Raw genomic sequence first — 12340 nt, 5'->3', positions numbered from 1 at the left:
TCTGTCACCTAGCGGTGCATCAAGGACATAATTCCTCTGTGCAGCAATGAGGATAATCCTCAGATCATGGACCCAGTCCGCATCATTACTACTATCATCTTTCAACTTAGTTTTCCCTAGGAACATATCAAAAATAAAATAGGGGAGCTATACGCGAGCTATTGATCTACAACATAGATATGCAAATACTATCAGGACTAAGTTCATGATAAATTAAGTTCAATTAATCATATTACTTAAGAACTCCCACTTAGATAGACATCCCTCGAGTCATCTAAATGATCACACGGTCCAAATCAACTAAACCATGTCCGATCATCACGTGAGATGGAGTAATCACCAATGGTGAACATATCTATGTTGATCATATCTAGTATTTGATTCACATTCGACCTTTCAGTCTCCAGTGTTCCGAGGCCATGCCTGTACATGCTAGGCTCGTCAAGTTTAACCCGAGTATTCTGTATGTGCAAAACTATCTTGCACCCGTTGTATGTGAACGCAGAGCCTATCACACCCGATCATCAGGTGGTGTCTCAGCACGAAGAACTTTCACAATGGTGCATACTCGGGGAGAACACTTATACCTTGAAATTTTTGTAAGGGATCATATTATAATGCTACCGCCGTACTAAGCAAAATAAGATGCATAAAAGATAAACAACACATGCAATCAAAATATGTGACATGATATGGCCATCATCATCTTGTGCCTTTGATCTCCATCTCCAAAGCACCATCATGATCTTCATCATCACCGGCTTGACACCTTGATCTCCATCGTAGTGTTGCGGTCATCTAGCCAACTATTGCTTCTACAACTATCTCTAACGCATAGTGATAAAGTAAAGCAATTACATGGCGTTTGCATGTCATACAATAAAGCGACAACTATAAGGCTCCTGCCAGTTGCCGGTAACTTCTACAAAACATGATCATCCCATACAACAACGTATATCATATCATATCTTGACCATATCACATCACAACATGCCATGCGAAAACAAGTTAGGCATCCTCTACTTTGTTGCTGCAAGTTTTATGTGGCTGCTGTCATGGTCCTAAGTCTGACAGTAGAATGGGGGGGGGGTAGGAATGTAGAGGTTAGATCCTAGCTATGGAGGAGTTGTACATGCAAGATTTACGAGTTCAGGCCCTTCTCGAAGGATGTAACATCCCTACGTCTCGGAGCCCGGAGGATGTCGACTGGATTATATGCGTGTGAGTTACAGGGGGTGCGAACCCTTGTGCCTGTGGAGGGGGGTGGCTTATATAGAGTGCGCCAGGACCCCAGCCAGCCCACGTCACAGAGTATTCAAGGTACATTGAAGAGAGAACATTACTGGTAACGCTCACACTAAAGTGCTATAAATGACAATTAAGCCTATAAGTAAATGCCCGACCATTGTTCATGCAGAGTGGCTTTAGCTCTTCTGTCCGTCGGGTGACTTCTGCGACGGTTGAGTGACATTGATTCTTTCGAGTGGAACGTCTCTGGTCGAGTGGATGATGGTACCCTTTGAATGATCCTGGCTTTAGGGTGATGTCCTAGGGGAGGACGTCTAGGTCAAGTCTATGACCCTACCCTAGGTACATAGCTTCATCAGCTGCTGCGGGCTTCTAGTAAGAACTGTTCTTACCTACGCACCAAAACAACAACGGTGTTTCGTCAAGTTTTTTGTTTTAACCTTCAACAAGGACCAGCCGTAGTCAAATTCGATTCAACTAAAGTTGGAGAAACAAACACCCGCCAGCCACCTTTATGCAAAACTAGTTGCATGTCTGTCGGTGGAACTGGTCTCATGAACGTGGTCATGTAAGGCTGGTCTAGGCTGCTTCATCCAACAATACCGCCGAATCAAAATAAGACGTTGGTGGTAAGCAGTATGACTATCACCGCCCACAACTCTTTGTGTTCTACTCGTGCATATCATCTACGCATAGACCTGGCTTGGATGCCACTGTTGGGAAATGTAGCATGCAATTTAAAAAAAAATGCTATGCTCACGCAAGATCTATCTAGGAGATGCAAACAACGAGAGGGGGAGAGTGTGTCCACGTACCCTCGTAGATCGAAAGAGGAAGCGTTTGACAACGCGGTTGATGTAGTCGAATTTCTTCTCGTTCCGACCGATCAAGCACCGAACGTACGGCACCTCCGAGTTCTACACACGTTAAGCTCGATGATGTCCCTCAAACTCTTGATCTAGCAAAGTGTCGAGGGAGAGTTTCGCCAGCACGATGGCGTGGTGATGGTGAAGTGATCCGCACAGGGCTTCGCCTAAGCACTATGTGAATATGACCGGAGGCGTAAACTGTGGAGAGGGGCGCTGCACACGGCTAACAATGTTTGTTGTGTGTACTAGCGGTGCCCCCTCATATATATAGGTTGGAGGGGAGGAGAGGTAGCCAAGGGGGAGCCCCAAGTAGGAGGAATCCTACTTGGGGTCCTCCCAATTCGGCCTCCTCCCTTTCCTATTCCTATTCGGAGTAGGAAGGGAAGAGGGGGAAGGGGTTCCTTCCCTCCTTCCCCTTTTCTACTCCAATTTGGCCAGACCATATGGGGGGGGGGGCATGAGCCCCTTAGGGGCTGGTCTGTCCCTCTCTTGGCCCATTAGGCCCATATAGTTTGCCGGGGGTTGCCCGGAACCCCTTCCGGTGACCCGATATGTACACGGTACCCCCGGAACACTTCCGGTGTCCAAATACTATCGTCCTATATATGAATCTTTACCTCTCGGCCATTTCGAGACTCCTCGTCATGTCCGTGATCTCATCCGGGACTCTGAACAACATTCGGTCACCAAATCACATAACTCATATAATACAAATCGTCATCAAACATTAAGTGTGCGGACCCTACGGGTCCGAGAACCATGTAGACATGATTGAGACACCTCTCCGGTCAATAACCAATAGTAGAACCTGGATGCTCTTATTGGCTCCCACATATTCTACAAAGATCTTTAGCGGTCATACCGTTATGACAACATACATTATTCCCTTTGTCATCGGTATGTTACTTGCGCGAGATTCAATTGTCGGTATCTCCATACCTAGTTCAATCTCGTTATCGGCAAGTCTGTTTACTTGTTTTGTAATGCATCATCTCGCAACTAACTCATTTGTCACATTGCTTGCAAGGCTTATGATGTGCATTACCGAGAGGGCCCAGAGATACCTCTTTGATACTTAGAGTGACAAATCCTAATCTCGATCTATGCCAACCCAACAAACACCTTCGGAGATACCTATAGAGCATCTTTATAATCACCCAGTTACGTTGTGATGTTTGATAGCACACAAGGTATTCTCCGGTATCTAGGAGTTGCATAATCTCATAGTCAAAGGAATATGTATAAGTCATGAAGAAAGCAATAACAATAAAGCTTAACGATCATTATGATAAGCTAACGGATGGGTCTTGTCCATCACATCATTCTCCTAATGATGTGATCTTATGAATCAAATGACAACACATGTCTATGGTTAGGAAACTTAACCATCTTTGATCAATGAGCTAGTCTAGTAGAAACATGGTGTTTTGTCTATGTATCCACACATGTATCAAGTTTCCGGTTAATAGAATTATAGCATGAATAATAAACATTTATGATATAAGGAAATATAAATAACAACTTTATTATTGCCTCTAGGGCATATTTCCTTCACCACTCTGGTGCAAAACGTGCTATGGTTGACCTATGAGGTTCGGTAGTAACTTGATCTAAAGTTTCATGATCATTATCATTAGCTTTCTCTCTAGTTGATGGAGGCATGACGGGAACAGTTTTCTGTGATGAGATACTTACCAATTCGAGAGAAGGTACAATTACCTCATCAAGTTCTACTTTCCTCCCAGTCACTTCTTTTGAGAGAAACTCCTTCTCTAGAAAGGATCCATTCTTAGCAACAAAGATCTTGCCTTCGGATCTATGGCAGAAGGTGTACCCAACAGTTTCTATTGGGTATCCTACGAAGACACATTTCTCCGATTTGGGTTCGAGCTTATCAGGCTGTAGCTTTTTGACATAAGCATCGCAACCCCAAACTTTAAGAAATGACATCTTAGGTTTCTTTCCAAACCATAGTTCATATGGTGTCATCTCAACGGGTTTAGATGGTGCCCTATTTAACGTGAATGCAACCGTCTCTAATGCATAACCCCAAAACGATAGTGGTAAATCGGTAAGAGACATCATAGGTCACACCATATATAATAAAGTACGGTTACGACGTTCGGACACACCATTATGCTGTGGTGTTCCAGGTGGCGTGAGTTGTGAAACTATTCCACATTGTTTTAAATGAAGGCCAAACTCGTAACTCAAATATTCGCCTCCACGATCAGATTGTAGAAACTTTATTATCTTGTTACAATGATTCTCCACTTCACTCTGAAATTCTTTGAACTTTTCAAATGTTCAGACTTGTGTTTCATTGAGTAGATATACCCATATCTTCTCAAATCATCTATGAAGGTTAGAAAATAACGATACCCACTGCGAGCCTCAACACTCATCGGACCGCATACATCCGTATTTATTATTTCCAATAAGTCATTAGCTCGCTCCATTGTTCCAGAGAATGGAATTTTAGTCATCTTGCACATGAGGCATGGTTTGCAAGTATCAAATGATTCATAATCAAGTGATTCCAAAAGCCCATCTGCATGTAGTTTCTTCATGCGCTTTACACCAATATGACCTAAATGGCAGTGCCACAAATATGTTGCACTATCATTATCAACTTTGCATTTTTTGGCATGAATATTATGAATATGTGTATCACCACAATTGAGATTCAACATGAATAGACCACTCTCCAAGGGTGCATGACCATAAAAGATATTACTCATATATATAGAACAACCATTATTCCCTGATTTAAATGAATAACCATCTCACATTAAACAAGATCCAGATATAATGTTCATTCTCAACGTTGGCACCAAAGAACAATTATTCATGTCTAAACTAATCCCGAAGGTAGATGTAGAGGTAGCATGCCAATGACGATCACATCGACCTTGGAACCATTCCCGACGCGCATCATCACCTCGTCCTTAGCCAATCTTTGTTTAATCCATAGCCCCTGTTTCAAGTGACAAATATGAGCAGCCGAACCAGTATCAAATACCCAGGCGCTACTACGAGCTTTAGTAAGGTACACATCAATAACATGTATATCAAATATACCTTTGTTCACTTTGCCATCCTTCTTATCCGCCAAATACTTGGGGTAGTTCCGCTTCCAGTGACCAGTCCCTTTGCAGTAGAAGCACTCAGTTTCAGTCTTGGGTCCAGATTTGGGCTTCTTCTCGGGAGTGGCAACTTGCTTGCCATTCTTCTTGAAGTTCCCCTTCTTTCCCTTGCCCTTTTTCTTGAAACTAGTGGTCTTGTTAACCATCAACACTTGATGCTCCTTCTTGATTTCTACCTCCGTAGCTTTGAGCATTGCGAAGAGCTTGGGAATTGTCTTATCCATCCCTTGCATATTATAGTTCATCACGAAGCCTTTGTAGCTTGGTGGCAGTGATTGGAGAACTCTGTCAATAACACAATCATTTGGAAGGTTAGCGCCCAGCTGAGTCAAGTGATTATGATACCCAGATATTTTGAGTATGTGTTCACTGAAAGATCTGTTCTCCTCCATCTTGCAGCTATAGAACTTGTTGGAGACTTCATATCTCTCAACTCGAGCATTTTCTTGAAATATTAACTTCAACTCTTGGAACATCTCATATGGTCCATGATGTTCAAAACGTCTTTGAAGTCCCAATTCTAAGCCGTAAAGCATGGCACACTGAACTATTGAGTAGTCATCAACACGCGACTGCCAGACGTTCACAATGTCTGCAGTTGCTGGAGGGGGTGGCAAACCTAGCGGTGCATCAAGGACATAATTTTTCTGTGCAGCAATGAGGATAATCCTCAAGTTACGGACCTAGTCCGTGTAGTTGCTACCATGATCTTTCAACTTAGCTTTGTTTAGGACGCATTAAAATTCAAGGGAACGGTAGCATGAGCCATTGATCTACAACATAGATATGCAAAAACTACCAGGACTAAGTTCATGATAAATTAAGTTCAATTAATCATATTACTTAAGAACTCCCACTTAGATAGACATCCCTCAAGTCATCTAAATGATACATGATCCAAATCAACTAAACCATGTCCGATCATCATGTGAGATGGAGTGGTCATCAATGGTGAACATCTCTATGTTGATCATATCTACTATATGATTCATGTTCGACCTTTCGGTCTCCAGTGTTCCGAGGCCATGTCTGTACATGCTAGGCTCGTCAAGTTTAACCCGAGTATTCTGCATGTGCAAAACTGTCTTGTACCCGTTTTATGTGAATGTAGAGCTTATCACACCTGATCATCACATGGTGTCTCAGCACGACGAACTGTCGCAACGGTGCATACTCAGGGAGAACACTTATACCTTGAAATTTTAGTTAAGGGATCATCTTATAATGCTACCGCCGTACTAAGCAAAATAAGATGCATAAAAGAACATCATATGCAATCAAATATGTGACATGACATGGCCATCATCATCTTGTGCTTTTGATCTCCATCTCCAAAGCATCATCATGATCTCCATCGTTACTGGCTTGACCATTGATCTCCATCATAGCGTCGTGGTCTTCTTGCCAACTATTGCTTCTACAACTATCGCTAACACATAGTGATAAAGTAAAGCAATTACATGGCGTTTGCATTTCATACAATAAAGAGATAACCATAAGGCTCCTGCCGGTTGCCAGTAACTTTTACAAAACATGATCATCTCATACAATAACGTATATCACATCATGTCTTGACCATATCACATCACAACATGCCATGTAAAAACAAGTTAGACATCCTCTACTTTGTTGTTGCAAGTTTTACGTGGCTGCTACAGGCTTCTAGCAAGAACCGTTCTTACCTACGCATCAAAACCACAACGGTGATTTATCAAGTTTGCTATTTTAACCTTCAACAAGGATCGGCCGCAGTCAAATTTGATTCAACTAAAGTTGGAGAAACAGACACCCGCCAGCCACCTTTATACAAAACTAGTTGCATGTCTGTCAATGGAACCGGTCTCATGAATGTGGTCTTGTAAGGTTGGTCTGGGCCGCTTCATCCAACAATATCACTGAATCAAAATAAGACATTGGTGGTAAGCAGTATGACGATCACCGCCCACAACTCTTTGTGTTCTACTCGTGCATATCATCTACGCATAGACCTGGCTCTGATGTCACTCTTGGGAAACATAGCATGCAATTTCAAAAAATTCCTATGCTCACGCAAGATCTATCTAGGAGATGCATAGCAACGAGAGGGGAGAGTGTGTCCACATACCCTCATAGACCAAAAGCGGAAGCGTTTGACAACACGGTTGATGTAGTCGAACTTATTCTTGTTCCGACCGATCAAGCACCGAACATACGACACCTCTAAGTTCTGCACGCGTTCATCTCGATGACGTCCCTCAAACTCTTGATCCACCAAAGTGTCAATGAAGTAGATGAGTTCCGTCAGCACGGCGACGTGGCGACGGTGACGGTGAAGTGATCCACGCAGGGCTTTGCCTAAGCACTACGAGAATATGACCAGAGGCGTAAACTGTGGAGGGGGCGCCGCACATGGCTAACAATTGTTGGTGTGTGTTCTAGGCGCCCCTCCCCACGTATGTATAGGTGGGAGGGGGAGGGGGAGGGGGACAGCGTTGGGCCGTCCCAAGTAGGAGGAATCCTACTTGGGGCCGTAGTCCAATTCGTCCCCCCTTACCATGTTTTCCAGATGGGAAAGGAAGGAGGAGGGAGGAGGGAAGGAAGGGGGAGGCCGAATTCCTACCCTTCCTTCTCTCTTCCCCTCTTTCCTTCCCCTCAGGTGCGGCCCATATGGGTGGCGCGGCAGCCCTTGTTGGCTGTTGCGTTTCCCCTCTTGGCCCATTAGGCCCATATCTTTGCCGGGGGTGCCCAGAACCCCTTTAGGTGACCTATATGTACCTGGTACCCTCCAGAACACTTCCCGTATTCGAATAGTATCGTCCTATATATCAATTTTTACCTCTCGACCATTTCGAGACTCCTTGTCATGTCCGTGTTCTAATCCGGGACTCCAAACAACATTCGGTCACCAAATCACATAGCTCATATAATACAAAATTGTCATCGAGCGTTAAGCATGCAGACCCTACGAGTTCAAGAACTATGTAGACATGACCGAGACACCTCTCCGGTCAATAACCAATAGCGGAACCTGGATGCTCATATTGGTTCCTACATATTCTACGAAGATCTTTATCGGTCGAACCGTAATGACAACATACGTTATTCCCTTTGTCATCGGTATGTTACTTGCACGACGTTCGATCATCGGTGTGTTCATACCTAGTTCAATCTCGTTACTGGCAAGACTCTTTACTCATTCTGTAATACATCATCCCACAACTAACTCATTAGTCATATTGCTTGCAATGCTTCTTATGATGTGCATTACCGAGAGGGCCCAGAGATACCTCTCCGATACTCGGAATGACAAATCCTAATCTCGATCTATGCCAACCCAACAAACACCTTCGGAGATACCTGTAGAGCATTTTTATAATCACCCAATTATGTTGTGATGTTTGATAGCACACAAGGTATTCCTCCAGTATCCGGGAGTTGCATAATCTCATACTCGAAGGAATATGTATTTGACATGAAGAAAGAAATAGCAATAAAACTGAATGATCAATATGCTAAGCTAATGGACGGGTCTTGTCTATCACATCATACTCCTAATGATGTGATCTCGTTCATCAAATGACAACACATGTCTATGGTTAGGAAGCTTAACCATCTTTGATTAATGAGCTAGTCTAGTAGAGGCTTACAAGGGACATGGTGTTTTGTCTATGTATCCACACATGTATCAAGTTTCCAGTTAATACAATTCTAGCATGAATAATAAACATTTATCATGGTATAAGGAAATATAAAATAACAACTTTATTATTGCTTCTAGGGCTTATTTCCTTCAGCGGCGGCGCTCACGGCACCGTTCCCTTCTTGAAGGCGCCGCTTTGGGAACCTTGGGGTTGGGTGGTGCTTGTGGGTGGTGGGCGATGGCGGTGGTGCGGTCCTATCCTAGCATGGATTTACGTCCGTTGCTTGGTGTAAGTGCATCTAGTGCCCCTTAGTGATTTTGGTGTATTGAAGACTTATAGGTTAAGGGACTAATGCGTTTGTGAGTGTACACTTGTCTATAAGTCTATGAGGAGTTTGATATTTACAGAGAAAGTCGACCCCTAAAAATGAAGTTCTTCGACTGAAGACTTTGGATTTATGAAGACTTTCTGAAGACTTTGAAAGTGAAGAAATTGGTGTGACCTTGAAGACTTGGTATTCATTCGAGGAACATGAAGCGTGAAGACTTTTGTTTTCGTAGTTTCATTTTCTCTTTCTTGAGTCATAGGAAACACCGTACTGTTAAAGGGGGTCGAGGAAATACTAAGGAAAATTTTCCATGTGATGCTCAACTCAAAATCCTACACCTACGAATCCGTTCGAGTGAAGCCATTGGAAATCTCATACAGTCCAGTCATATTCTTCAGTGACAGAGACGAAGTTCTTCTGGCCTCTGAGGAATTTGTTCTGACTGAGGAGTTAGGAATTGGCCAGTGCGGACTGCCTACACAGTGAGGAACATGATAGCCCTGAGGATTTTGCTACTCAAAATTCCGACCATTGCTGTGCTATGCGCCAGCTGTCCCAAAATATCTATCCACCTAGCGGCCATATCATTGAAGGGCATTTATGTCTTATCATGTCGGGCTGCTCCCTAGGCTATAAATAGCCACCCCCTACAACCACTAGCTGGTTGGCTGCTCCGAGAGAAACTGACACTTGTCATTTGAGAGCAACCCATCCTCCGAGGACTTTGAGCAAAAATCATCAAGTGAGGAAAAACCCAAACCCAAACACCTACAAACCCCAAGTGATTGAGCATCACTGAAGAGATTGATCTTGAGTGGATCCGACGCTTGTTACCTTTGAAGACTGTGCTTCTTCCAGACGGTTAGGCGTCATGGTCTAGAGCATCCAAGAGGAATTGTGGATCGCCGAGTGACCAAGTTTGTGAAGGTTCGGAAGTCACCTAAAGACTTACCACGAGTGATTGGATGAGGTCTGTGTGACCTTAGTTCAAGGAGAATACGATGAGGACTTGGTGTCCTGAGCTGCGTTTTCAGGACTGGGTGTCCAGGACTGTGTGTCCTCGAGTTTAAATACTCAGCCGCTCCAACCAGACGTACAACTGAGACAGCAGTTGGAACTGGTCTACCAAATCATTGTCTTCACCAAGCTTACTAGTTCTATTCCCTCAACTCTTTCATTTCTTGTGGTGACCAGACCTCAGACGGTCCAATCTCTGTGCTCAGGTGTCATCCCTGGATCAGTCATGCTGACACCACACAGTACTTGAAGGATTTATAAGAAAGTAGCAATCACACACTAATTACATCGAGTGTCTCAAAAGAGAACTTAATACAATAAATATGGCTTAAGGCCATCTAATAACGATAACATCGGAAGGCTTGGAAGATAAGTGTGTCCATCAACTCTAACGGCATCACCGAGTATAGAACCACGACCTAAAAGCACCTTAATCGTCGTCTGAAAAGTCTGCAACATTAACGTTGCAGCCCGAAACGGGCCAGCACATGGAATATGCTGGCAAAGTAACACATAGAGAGTAATGGAATGAAATAGGCTATTCTATATGCATATTTGGTTGGTGGAAAGCTCTATGGTTACAGTTTTGCGTAAAGCCATTTTTTCCCTACTACAAAGGAATACATTTTATTTAACTATGATGGTAGTTGTTAAACATTGAGAATGGTTGACAGCATTCTCAATCCCAATTAAGCATCATCATTAAACATAACCCAACAAAATTAATTTTAGAGTAACATGATGAGATTCACATGATAATCCAAGTACTAGATACTCAAGATGTCCATAACCGGAGACACGGCTAACCATGATTAGTTTATACACTCTGCAGAGGTTTGCGCACTTTTCCCCACAAGACTCGATGGCCTCCGTTTGGTTTCTCGCACTACATGGTGTTTGAGAAACGGATGACCGAGACATAGTCTTTTAGAAGCGCTAGCACCTTACGACCGGGTAGACCGTTACACCTACTTTCCCCTACATCTGCTAGTCTACCACTATAAGAGTTTGCACAACTTAATCAACTATGCTAGAGCCCATAGTAGCTTGTGGCTGCACACGGAAGTTTCTAGCATGAATAATCTCATGATCCCTTTGAGCCTGGGTGGCGGTCCAAAAGAAAAACAGGCAATCGCTGGAATACCCAGGTGCCTCAATCCACCCAAATGTGTATTTAAGTTGCCACCTTAGATAAACCATTAATTTAACAATCTCATATCTGTCATGAATACACTCACCCAATCCACATCTACTAGCATAGCATGGCACAATAAGCAAACGTAGAAGTAACTCCCAAAGGTTGGATAATAACAGGTAATAGGTACTACCTCAACTACTTCCCAAGCCCACAATTTATTTATATCCTAATCATGCAATGTGTGAGGATTGATCTAATGCAATAAAATTGGGTAGTAGGAGGTATGATCAAAGTGTTACTTGCCTTGCTGATGATCCGCAAAACCTAGCGATTCGAAGTAGCAAGCGGCGCACTCTGGGTACTCTATCGCAAACAAACAAGCATACAATAAGTACTCAACTAGTGCATAGGTAAAACTTGAATAAAAGATCTAACCAGAAACTTCAACTTAAGAACTCCGGTTGGCAAAAAGAATCAAATCGAACGAAGCAACGAAAGACAAACGAGAAAAGAAATAGGCTTCATTTACTATTTTGGATCTAGGGCAATTTTTACAGTGGCAAAAACTTGTTTGATTTCGTTAAACGGAAAGAGGGTTTCGAGACAAAACTCCAGGCGCTTGAATCGCCTGATTCCGATAAACGAGCGAAAAGTTAGACTAAAACGAAAATCGGATCCGGAATCGCGATCTGAAAAATCGCGGATTTAGTCCGAGAAAAAGAAAAATGGCCAACGTTCGTTAAAACGAACGAACGGACGGACGAACGCTCGATAATTAAATAATCCGGAAAAACTGATCTATTTAAAAAAAACTGAAACTAAAAAAAACGAACAAAAACCGACGGAAAACCGATCGGTTTTCTAAAAAAAACCGGCAGCGAAAAAAACTACCTCCGGCGGTAGATCCGGCGGCGGCGCGGCGGGGCAGTGAGGCGGCGGCGCGGCGAGGTGGCGGAGCGGCGGCGGGGGCGGCG

The sequence above is a fragment of the Triticum dicoccoides genome, chromosome 5A, assembly GCF_002162155.2.
Source record: "Triticum dicoccoides isolate Atlit2015 ecotype Zavitan chromosome 5A, WEW_v2.0, whole genome shotgun sequence".
NCBI lineage: Eukaryota > Viridiplantae > Streptophyta > Magnoliopsida > Poales > Poaceae > Triticum > Triticum dicoccoides.
Note: the sequence above shows the minus strand (reverse complement) of the source record.